Below are 14077 nucleotides of genomic sequence, written 5' to 3'. Positions count from 1 at the left end.
AAGCACAATCACAGTTCTTGGTTTTCCGGGAGTGGGACATGAACCCACAACCCTCTGATTCAAAGGTGAGGGTGCTATGAACTGAGCCACAGCTGACACCTCGTATTAACAATAGGAAGATGTACCTAGTTGAGATAAAGACTTGAATGGAGTAAAGGGTTAACATCAGAATCACCTGATACTGATGTACTAATGGTATAATAACACATGACTGAGTAACAGAGATTAGGAGGGAGGAGAAGTTCCAACTTTGTGCAGAGTTCCTAAGAACGTAAAGCTGTAAACAAGTAATAATGGCTTTAACAAACTACAGTCTGAAGTAGCTTTCTTTGAGAGAATAGACAAACCCCAAAGAACCCCAACTAGACCCCGAATACATGATGAAATACCTGCCAAGAAAAAGGTATGCAGAAAGACCATTTTCCCAAGAAATGCAGAAGCAAAGCTGAACAGAGAGGGAAGCCTGGCATAAAGGAAAGAGAGATGAAAGTAGCACAACTGAGACGAGTTGAAGAAGACGCAGAGAGTGAGGACAGGAATAGCAATCGTGGATACTTGTTTTCTGTCAATGGGAGCAACCACGAGAAAGTTCCAGTGATTATTGGTGGTGTTTTAGTTATATTTATTGTAGATTCGGGCAGTCACAGGAATCAACAGGGTACTGTGGGAGGAACTCAAGACAAAGAGAATCAAGTGGACATCTCATAAATGTGTCAAAAAGCTCTATCCTTAGACATCTAAAACCTCATTTCAAACTTTTGTATACTTCACTGTGGATGTGAGAGCTGGGGATCTGAATGTAGAGACAGAATTTGTAGTGATCGAGGAAGATAGTGAGCATCATCTGAGCAGAAAAACTGCCCAAGCCTTGGAGGTGCTACACATCGGATTGAAAGTGAATTCTGTGATGTCCTATGTGAAGCGTAGAGAGGAGTTTGGACCAGTGTTTCAATGAATTGGGATGCTACGCAACTGCCAAGTGAGATTAACCATTGACGATAAGGTGAGGCCTGTAGCTTAGTCTGCACACAGAACACCTTCTAGTCTGAGAAAGAAAGTTGATGCAAAGATCAAGGAACCAATCGATCAAGGACATCATAGAGCCAGTTGAACAACCAACGCCATGGGTGAGTCCTGTTTTGGTCATGCCAAGACCAAATGGTGACATCAGACTGTGTGTTGATCTGTGACAAATGAATGAAGCGGTAGTAAGAGAGCATCACCAAATTCCCACTGTGGATGAAGCCTTTCTAGAATTGTCAACAAGAAAGGTATTTCATAAAAGTGGGAATACCACCACCTGAAGCTTCGTCCTGATTCAAGGAAGGTGATAACTTTTGTCACTCAAAGTGGACATTACTGATACCAGAGATAGCTATTTGGCATTAATGTAGCACCAGATATTTACCAACATGAAATCCATTCGGTGATACAAGTGATCCCAGGAACAGCCAATATATCAGATGACGTAATTATTCATGGAGCCTATAGAGCAGAACATAACAAGAGACTGAGATTAGTATTATCTAGATTGCAGTCAGCAGGACTTACAGTAAATGCAGGCAAGTGCTTTCTGGACATGATAGAGTGAACATTCATTGGCACAAACTCACGAGCAGCAGAATCAATCCAGCGAAAGACGAGATAGAAGCAATAGCAGAAACAAGTGAACCACAAAATGCTAGTAAAGTGAGACGTTTTCTGGAACTTGTGAACTATTGTGCGAGGTATATCCCAAACTTCCCTGCCCTGGCTGATCCACTGAGGAAGTTGACTAGAAGGAATGAATGGTTCAGATTTGATGAAGAATGGAGAGCTGCTTTCAAAGCTTTGAAAGACACCTTGACAAGTGCTCAAACTCTGCGATAGTATGATCCAAATGCACTGACGAAAGTCATACCAGATGCTAGTCCAGGAGCGCTGACCGGAGGGCCACCCACCAATGCCCGCTCCCACACTCCCCCCTCCACCCCGACGGGGGGAAAATGTTGCCCACTGCAAGTTAGGAAAATAATGATTTGTTAAGTTTGTTTGCAAAATTTATTACCGTATGTTTCACAAGGGATGGAGTCGAAGCTACATAAACCCAGCAGAAAAATCATGGGCATGATTTTGGTCTGATAAGGGAGGGATGTCATGATAACTGATTGTGTGTGGGCTTGAGTATTAGGTACTCCGGTACTTGAATGAGAAACTGAAAGTAACAGTGTACCACCTGACCAGGGAGAGGGGTAGGGTTGCAAAATCAAATAGCACATATAAGAGCAGAAGTCTCCGTGGAAGCTTTGTTAAATCTTTGTTAAAGTTAAACCTGTGACTTTGAGTTGCCCTTTCAAGAGATGTGACAGTGGATGAGGTGCTAATCAAGTGGGCTGCTTTGCCCTGGATGGTCTCAAGCTTCTTGAGTGTTGCTGTTCGAGCCACATTCATCTGGTGGACAGGCTTTGGGGAGTCAGGAGGTGAGTTACTCACCAGAGAATTCCTAACCTCTGACCTGCTCTTGTAGCCACAGTATTTTATGTGGGTCCAGTTAAGTTTCTGGTCCATGGTAGCCCCCAGGATATTGATGATGGGGGATGCATGTCAAAGGGAGATGGTTCACTTATTGGAGATAGTCTTTTCCTGGCACTTGTGAGACATGAATGTCAAATAAGATGAGGGGACAGGAAGCTGTCAACCACAACAGGAAAATGCTCAGATATTAAAATTTATTTTAATTTATTTAAAGAAACACATGCACAAATTCACATATACAGATTGGTTTCAGTTGTAAATTCAAATCTCACTGTGGCATGTTGTGAAACTGAATTCAATGAACCTGGTAATTGTTAGGCTGGAAATGAATGTTGCTGGATTGTCATCAAAATCCAACTGGTTCACTCATGTCCTTCAGGGAAGGAAGCTGCTACCCATACTCTGCTTGGTCTCCATGTGACTCCAGACTCTCCCTACCTCCCTCAGGGCAACTAGAAATTAGCTGAAAATACTGTGGCGCATGTTCATCGCACTCCTACACAATGAGCATCCTGGATTGTGCAAATTCAGCTTAACAGGTGTAATGTGGTTGTCATTACAGAAACTACAAATTGGCCATGATTGGAAACTAAATATTCCAGGCTATGGAATCTTTTGAATGATAGGGAAATTGGGATAGAACAAGGAGCAAGATAGAAGATGTATTTACTGCAGCAGAAGGAAGGTATTTGATTAAGGATACACAGGCAGTGAAAACAGTCTGAACTAAGGAATTGAAAAGAATGCAAGATTCTTTTGGAAATTGTCTAGAATCTTCCTGACAGTAATGTTGTAAGAGGAAAATGTATAAGTGCAGAGATAAGGAAAGCATGTAGCAGAAGCAATGGACTGAATAATACACTCCAAAATTGGGAGTGTTTCCCTGCCCACAACAACGTGTTATTATTGAGCGCGTTGATGTCGGGCTGCGTTCCTGATGTCATTACGCCAGTTTCAAATGATACGACAGGCGGGCAGAATTAAAAATAACACTCACATTATTCAAATTTTATTAAAGTAGGTATGGAAGCTTGTTAACGACCCAATTGACTGGAATAATACGTACTGTCTACAATAATACGCTAGCAGAATCTGTCTGACGCCATGCAAGGGTCCCCCCTTTGTTAGGGCGGGTTTAAAAGGTTCAGCTGAACCCTGAGTTTCATCTTAGTAGTTCAGAGTTCTGTTACTGTTGGAAGTGCTTCATTCAAGAAGCAGAGTTTCCATTTGAAACATATTAATTAGAGGCCTTTTTCCTACTGCTGAATGCTCCATTTAGTCCTTGTCCATCATCCCAGGCTTTAAAGTAGCCAAAACAAAGGGCATTATGGTCTCAGTCGGAGACCCAACCTCCAGTGAGAGGAAGAGGAGAGTGAGAGTAAGAAGAGCAGATCGGGAGGTCCAGGATGCACTGGTGGTGCATGGAGAGGCCAGAGCTGCCCAGTCCCAGAGGGTGATGAGGCCATCATATATCCTCAGCAGAGGCATAAAAGAACTTAGGCAGCCCCTTGAGTATACAGGCAGAGACTGAGTTATCTGTAGATGTCAGAGACAGAATGCAAAAGATGGTTGAGGCTATCAAGAGCTACAGTCAGATCACTCTGTGACATGTTTGCAGGGGAGATCTCCTCCAAATGCCTGTAGCTCTGAAGGTCACCATTGTGCTCAACTTCTTCGCAACCATGTCCATTCAAGTAGCACGTGGAAATCTCAGTGGCATAACACAAGGTCTTCACTGATGCTATGTTTCGAAGGGCAGGGAATTACATCTCCTTCACACTGGATGAACAGAGTCAACTGGATAGAACCAGAGTGTTTGTGGCGATTGCGGGTTTCCCTAGGGTGCAGGGAGCCATTGATTGTTTGCATGTCACCATAAAGGCTCCTTCTGGACATCCCTGGTCCTTCATCAACAGAAAGGGCTTCCACGCACTGAATGCCTAGCCGGACCGTGACCATTATCAATGGATCATGCAGGTATGCACCAAGTACCTTGGCAGCAGCCACAACTCTTTCAACGTTCGAAACTCACAGGTGCCAGACCTATTCAGTGGCCCTGAAGCCCTGGATGGATGGCTTATGGGTGACAAGAGCTATCCATTAAAGAGATGGCTGTGAGGGTGCCCAGAACAGGAATGGAGAGGAGATACAATGACAGACACGGAAGCACCAGGGCCATCGTCGAACAGACCAGCAGCCTCTTGAAATTGAGGTTCAGATGCCTTGACAGATCAGGAGGGGTTCTGCCGTACGCTCTCTCACCTGTGGCCCTGATGGTCATGGTGTGCTGCACCCTCTATAACCTCACTATCCAAAGAGGGGATGCCCTTGAGGATGAGGGCACAGCAGATAGGGGCCATTCATCAGAGGATAAGGTGAGGGAACACAGCAACTTTCAGGTGGAAGGCCCTGGCTGTGATCACATGGATGGCTGTGACACCAGGGATGCATTGATAAGGCAGAGGTTTGAATAGTTTCAAAAGTCCCAGCCTCAGAGATGTGTGCATGCCATGTGCCCAAACCTTTTTTCCATGTGCATTGTGAAACTCATGTCACTGTCCTGCCAGCACACTTACCCGTACCAAATATTAACATTTGAAGCATTCTGCCCTGCATCGAACTATTAAAGCTATCGTCTATCTCATAAAACAAGTTCCATAGTCACAACATATAAAAATATCAGCATGAGAGTCTAAGGGGCCTGGGCTTGTTTACAAACTTATTATGATGAGTAACATTCACAGGCATAAGTATGAGGAAATAGAGGTAGTTTAAGTTATATGTGCACTTGGGTGTATTAGGAATAAGGTATATCTTTAAGTTTAAGTTTAGTTTATATGTTTTACTATTTGTGGGTTAAAAGGTGAAACCTGGGATCTAGTTTCAGTTTTGAGCAGAGACAGAAGTTCTAAGGCTTTGTTTGTATAGTTGCATTTCTAATGAGTTTTATGACTCCTTAAGAGAAGGTAAAGCAATCACAAGAGAAGAAAAACTGCTGTTGCCTAGCAACAGGGGTCCAGCGAGGGAGGCCAAACACACACGCACGCACGCACAGAAACATACAGAGAAAAAACTAGAAAAAGCAGTTTGAGTTCAGTTGAAAGCAGCCACCAGCTAGAGACTCGACAGCGGAGGGTCAGATAGCAAGTCCCAAACTGATGTTGAAGCCAGCTGCCAGGAAAGCTGGGCAGGAGAAGGAACTTCAGAAGCAGGTTCCAGAAACAGAAAGTCCCCAAGCCGAGGGGAGTGCAACAGGAAAGGTCCCAAGAGGACAGTCTAGTCAAGGGAAAAGGACAGGAATCTGGAAAAGATCCTGTTAAGTGAAGTTAAGAGTGAAAAGCCAGAAGGTCCAAAGAGACAGCTGAAGGTTTATAACTCTTTACTATGGGCATGTGAAGCAGTGGTGTACTGTTGATGGCTGAGTCAGTGAGAGAGAGTGTGTGGAAGGAAGCTTGAATGCACGTGGTGACCCAGGGAAGAGGAACGTCAGAAGGAGAGTTTGAAACCCTGGAGGTGAACCCTTGCGGAAGGCATCTGAGAGAAAGCGTCAGTTTGGGAGAAGATTCCAAGGCGAGTTCTTGGAAAATGGAGATGGGAAACCCTCGTGTGAAAGACGGAGTGCAGTGAGACTGATTGGCTCACTGTGCAACAAGCATCTGGGGGAGTTGAGGAGAGGTTCAGTGCATCTGGTTGAGGTGGCATCTGTCACTTGGTTTCAGAGTGTTGTGTGTCTGACCACAGGTTGCTTATTGGTTTACATGGACTGTGTATTTACTATGAACATTAGAGTATAAGATAGCTTTTGTAACTTGTGTTATCCTTACAAATCTGTATATATCTATAAAGGTATAGTTGTGGGTGAAGAGTCTTGTAATACAGTTCATCTTTTCTTGTTGAATAACTGTTTTATTCTTTTGTTAAAAGTTCATCAGCTGATTCCTGTGACTCTGTTCAGTAGCTACTCTCTCCATGTATCTAAACAAAAGATAAAAGTTAGGATCTATCAAGCCAGGTTCCACCCTGGGATCTGACTTGTTCAGTGGTAACATCAGCTGGGATGTAACATAAGCTGCTCACCTATGTGACCTAATTGGTGACGGCTGTGGAGCTTCTTTCACATATTTATGAGTGCTCCAGCACAGTGCTCCCCCCTCGCTTGCAGCTGCACTGGAGAAAGGCTGCTGATCTGCCACCTCCCTTGCCCTGGGGATCCTCTGTGTAGCTGTGGCCTTGAGCAGCTCGCCATGTTAGAAGACTCCTACTGAGAAGCAGGAGGATTTTCGGCTGCTGCTGGTGTTCAACTTCCACCACTAGGACTGTTTGGCTCTCCCTACCTCCCAGAGAGGTCCTAGGAGCTGGGTCTGTGCCCATGTTCCCAGTCTCCCTGTAGCCCTGGCTCTGGGCCCCTGAGATCAGAGCCAAGGCAATGATGCGCAGGTAGACGCGCATACCAATGTTTGCATCTGCAGTATGCTCGGTTTGCTCCTCCAGGACAGCCGTCAGTCTGTCTGTGGAGGAAGCCTGGAACTCCAAAGAGCGATTGATCACAGTGAACATGGCATGGGTGAACACCTCTGCAGTCCAAGTGAGAACACTCTGGTATATCCGCCAAATCTTCACAGACCTCGCACTGGACATCCAGCATCGAGCGTCTCATGGACGACTCCAGAAGCTCATCATCCAAATCAGAATCAGTCTCTGGATCACCCCAGACACTCCTCCGACTGCCCAAGGCCTGCTCAACCACACTCTCTGGCATCTGAATGTGCAACTGTGAAGTGCCCTCGCTGGTCTGTGCATGCCCCCATTCTGGCGCACAAACCCCTGCCAAGGTGCCAGTATCTGCGCTGGTGCTTGGGACAGAATGCGGATGTGATATTGCATCCTCCGAGGGTTCCTCCTCCTCTCAGGGGAGTGGCAGTCTGGCATCCAGACAAGGGTCCATGGAAGAGGCTTTATCTGTGGCAGCGAGACAGAAGTAAGGGGATTAGTGGTCATCACAAATCTTTCCACATCTGCGCATAGTCACTAAGCTCTGTACATAAGCACATAAGAACATAACAACTAGCAGCAGGAGTAGGCAATTCAGCCCCTCGAGCCTGCTCCGCCATTCATTACGATCATGGCTGATCTCATTTCGGCCTCAACTCCAATTTCCCGCCCTCTCCCCATAACCTTTCAACCCATTACTAATTAAAAATCTGTCTATCTCCTCCTTAAATTTATTCAGCGTCCCGGCATCCACTGCAGTCTGAGGCAGTGAATTCCACAGATTCACAACCCTTTGAGAAAAGTAATTCCTCCTCATCTCTGATTTAAATCTACCACCCCTTAGTCTAAAAACACGGCCTCTCGTTCTAGAATGCCCCACAAGGGGAAACATCCACTCCACGTCTACTTTGTCTATCCCCTTTAGCACCTTATATACCTCAATTAGATCTCTTCTCATCCTTCTAAACTCTAGTGAGTATAGGCCTAAACTGTTCAATCTCTCCTCATAAGACAAGCCCCACATCTCTGGAATCAATCCAGTGAACCTCCTCTGAACCGTCTCCAGTGCAACGATATCCTTCCTCAAGTAAGGGGACCAAAACTGTACACAGTACTCCAGGTGCGGTCTCATTGTAACATTACTCATGTCCAACATGAGAGATCAGACTATGCAGACACAATACATACTTGTTCCAACATCTGAAATTTCCAATTATGAAGTTTTCCTGGGTTTTAGCGCCAGAACTAAATTTTCGAGTTTCATTACATCATGGCAAACCTCCACCCCACCTCCCACCCACCCTCTCCTCTTTTCTATCAGTTTCTGCCATTTACCATCTCACCAGACCCAGGCTTCCTCCAATCTAGCTTCTGCCAATGGACCTGGATGACTCTGATTCAGAAAGCATCAAAACCTCCTCCTCAAATGGTATCAGCATCCCCGCCAGTCTGGCCTCACTCTCGGGCATTGTGGGCACGCTTCTTCTAAAAAGATGTGTGATATTGCGCTCACGAGCACTGTTGATGCCATGCTGCCAATGCATTACTAGTAGAGTGCTTGGCAGCCTAGATGCTGTGCACATCCCTTATCTGCACAGCCTGCCAAACCCCAGCCCTCCAACTGGACCTAAGCTATAAGTGCATTCTTACACCTGCGCTGACAGCAATTCCTTCGCTGCATCATTCTGCTTTGGAGCTCCAGTCAACCTCACATTCCTCCTGCATTTATGACTGCGCCCTACAGCATAATGGCACAAGATAACACATGCTGAGGATTTACTCACCCTGGCCATCCTCATGAGGTCATTGAGCTTCTTCCGGCATTGAGACCGGGTTCGCTTCACCAGCCCAACGTGGCTGACATCAGCAAGTACCTCCTCCCAAGTAGCACATGTTTTGGTTGGGATTCTCCTCTTCCTACTGGATGCTGTGAGCTGCTCACGTCGATTCGAGACTGCACGGAGGAGGGGTCTCAGGGCATCATTGTTAAATTGAGGGGCTGATTTGGCCTGTCTCCCCATGCCTCTTCCCTTGCTCTAATGGCTCTGACATCTCCAGAGGGAGACATGCAACAACTAGACAACTACTTTACGCAAAGATGGGGATAGTGTGTTCAAGCGCAAAAAGAATGCCACCTCTGCTCATTGGCAAAGTTTGAACACATCAGGTATCACAAAAATGCACATTCACCTTAAAAGCCTGAAAATCTCTGAAGTTCCAAGAGCTGCACAACTCTGATGAGTCCCGACATTTGCTGGGTCCCCTGACACTGCGCGGTGTCAGAGGGCCCTTTAAATTACTGGCTGTGACCTTAGTTCTGGGTCCCGGCCAATGACCTCGGAGGCTGAACATACCGCCTTCCAACACTGATTGGACAGGATGCTCACTTCCTGCAAGCCTCAAACTTGCCTCTGACCTCAATTGGTCCAAAATTGCACTTTATCGGGCACAGTTCAGTACCAGACCCAGAATTCGGAAGGTCACCCATGAGGGATACTTAACCTAAAGATCTATTCGAAGAATGCAGGTGAGGCTTAATCTCAATTTGTATCCCACAAGGGGAAAAAGGCTGGAAGATACCTAGTTTGAAGCTAGTGGAAAAATCTACAGTGGTCCTCACAGAGCCTGTAGCAAAAGAAAGAACCCAGCAGATTAGCTTGGAAGTATTGCAAAGGCAACCAGGACAAGGAACCGAGGGATCCACAGTCAAAAGGTAGCAAATGAAAGTCTTACTTCTGAGAATAGCTGGAACTGAGGAGAATTAAAGTAGTTTCCAAGGGAGTTTGGCAATCATTTAGGTAGTCCTGACAGAAGTAAATAACTCTAAGATATCATAAAATATAACAGAACTTTTGGAGGAAGTAAGAAGTAAAACTGAGTGCATAGCACAAGTGGTTATAAACCATGTGGTTAAGTTAATAGCGCTTGTTTTGTTTAAATCTTTTACATACAACAAAGTTTATTTTTCTTCATAAACATGATATCTTGTGGCATCGTTCTGTTGGTTCAAATGAGGTGTTCAGATTTCTCTTTAAATGTTAGTGGTCGCTAACCAGATCATAACAGTAACCACAACCCGAACAGTCCCGCTCTTTACCTTCCGTCTGTCCCTCAGCCTCTGTCAAGCAGCCATTTGGTCACAAGGCAAAATAAAAGCTTCCACAAAATAAACAATCCAAACCAAATTTATAAATGAAATTTTTGCCATAATGCAGTCCAACGTAATTAACTTTGTGTAATCCATTAGTGCCTGCCATCCGTGTGCCTTTTGCTGGTTTCTGTGTTCCAACACAACATGGCTGGTGAAAGGCTGCTGATTTTCAGTGGAGGACACTGCAGAACGCCTTGGAGGACAAGCTCATGCAGTTCTGGGCTAAAGCAGTTACAAAAGCAAGAAAGGCTGTTTCACTCTTCACAGATGCTGCCGGAACTGCTGCGTTTTACTAGCACTTTGTTTTTATTCCACTATATACCTTCTTCCAGTTTGAAAAATGAAAATTCATCACTACTCTCTGTCACTTTCACTGTCACTGAGCCAATTTCATATCCATGCTGCCACTGTCCCTTTAATCCTGTGGGCTCTAACTTTCCTGACAAGCCTATTATGTGGTACTTTAACAAATGCCTTTTGGAAGTCCAAGTCAAGTCCAAGTCCAAGTTATCACGTCAACCACCTTACCCTCATCAACTCTCTCTGTTACCTTATCAAAAAACTGAAGCAAGTCAGTTAAACATGATTTGCCCTTCACATACCCGGTGTTGGTTTTCCTTAATCAACCCACATTTGTCCAAGTGACTGTTAATTTTGTCCCGAATTATGGTTTTGGAAAGCTTTCCCAGCACCAAGGTTAAATTGACTGCCCTGTAGTTGTTGAGCTTATCCTTACACCTCCTTTTGAACAAAAGTTAGTATGTTACGCATGCTAGCAATCTGACTGATTTAATCTTAATTGAACTGATCATTTGTGCACTGTGCACAAATAGCTTTCGTTGCCCAAACAGTGACTAAAAGTCACAGACCAGAAACGTTGGTCAGGATTTTCCAACCACACCAGCAGCGGGCACCGTCGTAGGTGGGACAGGAAAATTTGGAGAGCAGCCAAAAGTTGAGGCCGGAAAAATCCCAGCCGTTGTCTGTGTTTCTCTCTCCACAGATGCTCCTTGACCTACTGAGTATCAACAGCATTTTCTGTTTTTATTTCAGGTTTCAAGCATCTGTAATATTTGCTTTCTCACAATGTGATACCCTTCCTGTAAGGCTGACTGGGAGGACCTGATAATGTCAAAAAACATATAAATGTAAGTTTATCCTTTTAATATTCCCATCATAAATCAGACATTTTAAAGAAATATTTATTCTCAGGGTCTGTGTGCAGTGTCAGACAATATCAACTAATGAGCAAATAAAATCTTCTCCTCTTGTTTCTCTTCCCAAAATTTATTTCAGTCTGTTTATTTTTATTGATCTGCCAACCAACTCTAATCTTAGAATGATCAATATCAGAAGAGCATCCATCATAAATATTCACAGGAACTCAATACCATATATTGTGCAAATAATACAGAAAATGCCTGTAAATAATTTAATTGAATAGCCAATTAAAATCCACATACCTTCTTAAAGGGTGATTGATGTTCCCTGCCTGTCTGTAAGTTGGTAAAATGATTTTCTTCACCACCTAACATGCCAGACACAAGCAGGAGGACAACTCACAGCGTTCTACAATGTTTGGTGACGTGATTTACAGAAAAGGCTGCTCAGCTTATGTCCTGGCAAAGAACAATGTATGTTCTGTAAAGTGGGAAGAGTGTTGCAAGGCATTAAGAAATTTAAAGAAGAAAATGCAGAATCTGCACAAGAATTGATTCAAGCACGCTGGGGAAAATCCCACAGATTGCTGTAAATCATGAGAAAACATTGCACAACAGACCAACAAAGTCGGGTTGTGACCAGAAATGACACAATTAATGTTGTTCCTGTCATCCTGCAACTTGTTTGTTGAACTCGGAGGGGTGATTGATGCTGAATGTAGTTTTCTGCAAAATTGACAAATCAGCTGATTTTGCAACTTGTGAATCTTGATTAGCACTGCTCCCTTTCACAGGGAATGCCATTTGGGGACAGCAGTGTATGGGTTATGTTGGTACGAGCAATCCTGAAGCCTGGACAAATAATGCAGAGCATGGGGCACAATTTTAACTCACTCAAAATGCATTCGCATTAAATTAAAATCCATTTGAGTTTAAAACTCACCATGCCAGTTTGACAATTTTTTAAAAACTGGAAATTCATCTCTGGTACCAGTAAAAAAAAGCTTTTGGATTGTTGTAAAAACCAAATGGTCCAATATGCCCTTTATGGAAGAACATTTGATGTCCTTACCTGGTCTACATGTGACTTCAGTCCCACAAAAATGTTTGTCTCTGTCGCGTCTTCTGAAGTGACCAGACTCTAGCAATAAAGCCGTGTTTCCAGCCACACCTAGATTTTGAGAATGAATAAAAAATTGCAGCATTCTGATTAAAATGTCCCAGTTGAGAGACCTTATCAGGATTCTGGGGCTGAGAAAAAGAAATTTCCATCCAAGTCCACACCTTGCTATTACACGATGCAGTGAGTTCAAATCCCAATATGACACCATCACCTTCTCAAAGGCAAGATGGACAATAAATGCCAGACCTACCAGTCACACCCATGTCTGGAGAATTTTTTTTTAAACTGCCATTGAACACCTTTATAAGAGTTCTGACATCCCTCATGAAACATTTTATGTTCAAGTAAACTACTTTTTCGCCAAGCTTTTGATCATCTGTCCTTATTTCTTACGTGACTTGTGTTAAATTTTGTTTGATACTCCTGTGAAGCTCCTTGGAAGTTTTATTAAAGGCGCTATATAAATGCAAATTATTGTTGTTCTGACACACTTCTAACTGATCCAAACTGACAACTACAACCCACTTAGACTCACATCCTTACACTAAAATTTCCCCTCCGGGAAAACTCCAATAATTATAGTGTGAAAATAACAGGTGAACAATTCTTTGTTACTGAGTTAATCACTGACTGTTTATGTGTTGGATTGAGCAGCATTGATCTTTCATCACATTTTACACACAATTGCTAAATCGGGTTCAGGAAGCAAGTTTAGCTTATTGCCAATATTTTAAAGAGGATTTCATCACTCAACGCAGGGTGAAGTTTGTCCCACCTAATGAATCCCAGCCATCTCCATTCCAAGTGGACCAGCAGCATTTCCAGACACGTCAGTGTTTCTCAAGAAAAATCATCCATTTTCAGTATTACTATAAACTAATCAGATTATTTGGAAGATGGGGCCAGAGCCTGTCAGAAATAAAGAAGTACAGTGAGGTTATAGCTTGGAAACAGGTCAGTCGAGCCAACCAATCTGTGTTGGCATTTAGCATTCACGCCTGCATCTAGTCCTAAACAAATTTTCCTGCCTTGTTCCTATGTCCCCTCAAACCTTTTGTCCTTCAGCCACCTATCCTATTTATTATATTGTATTGTGTAGTATTTATAGTACTTCTAGTATTTACACCACTGAAATAGGTCATTCTGCCCAAAAGGACAATGCCAGGGTTAATGCTGCACACAAACCTACTTTTATTTATTCGTTCTTGAAATGTGAGCATTGCCGCTGGCTGGGCCAACATTTATTGCCTATCCCTAATTGCCCTTGAAAAGATGGTGAGCTGCCTTCTTGAACCGCTTCAGTCCATGTGGTGTAGGTACACTCACAGTGCTGTTAGGGAGGGAGTTCCAGGATTCTGACCCAGCGACAGTGAAGGAACGGCGATATGTTTCCAAGTCAGGATGGTGAGTGACTTGGAGGGGAACTTGCAGGTGGTGGTGTTCCCATCTATCTCCTGCCCTTGTCCTTCTTGGGGATAGAGGTTGCAGGTCTGGGAGATGCTGTTGAAGAAGCCTTGGTGATTTGTTGTGTGCTGGTTGTGGAGGAAGCACATGGTTAACATGATGGATTCATCTAGCCCCATCAACATGCACTTCTGTTCCATTCTTCAGCATGTCTTTATCCAACTTACTCTGAAA

General features: G+C 43.9%; 1 protein-coding gene across 3 annotated transcripts in view; it reads right to left on the bottom strand.

The window, feature by feature from the left end:
* Positions 1–14077, bottom strand: part of LOC144686902 (C-X-C chemokine receptor type 2-like) — a 97333-nt gene that overhangs the window by 39172 nt on the left and 44084 nt on the right. The window contains exons 1-3 of one of the 3 annotated variants that reach the window (XM_078552730.1): positions 12308–12377; positions 11620–11775; positions 1409–1485 (exon numbers count right to left, since the gene is read on the bottom strand). The exons of the other annotated variants lie outside the window; for them this stretch is intronic. The gene's annotated coding sequence lies outside the window, so the exon portion shown is untranslated. Of the gene's footprint in view, positions 1–1408; positions 1486–11619; positions 11776–12307; positions 12378–14077 lie in introns of those variants that run through there. 3 annotated transcript variants of the gene reach the window in all.

Source organism: Cetorhinus maximus, chromosome 11, assembly GCF_964194155.1.
Source record: "Cetorhinus maximus chromosome 11, sCetMax3.hap1.1, whole genome shotgun sequence".
NCBI lineage: Eukaryota > Metazoa > Chordata > Chondrichthyes > Lamniformes > Cetorhinidae > Cetorhinus > Cetorhinus maximus.
Note: the sequence above shows the minus strand (reverse complement) of the source record. Positions and strands in the feature narration are given on the sequence as shown.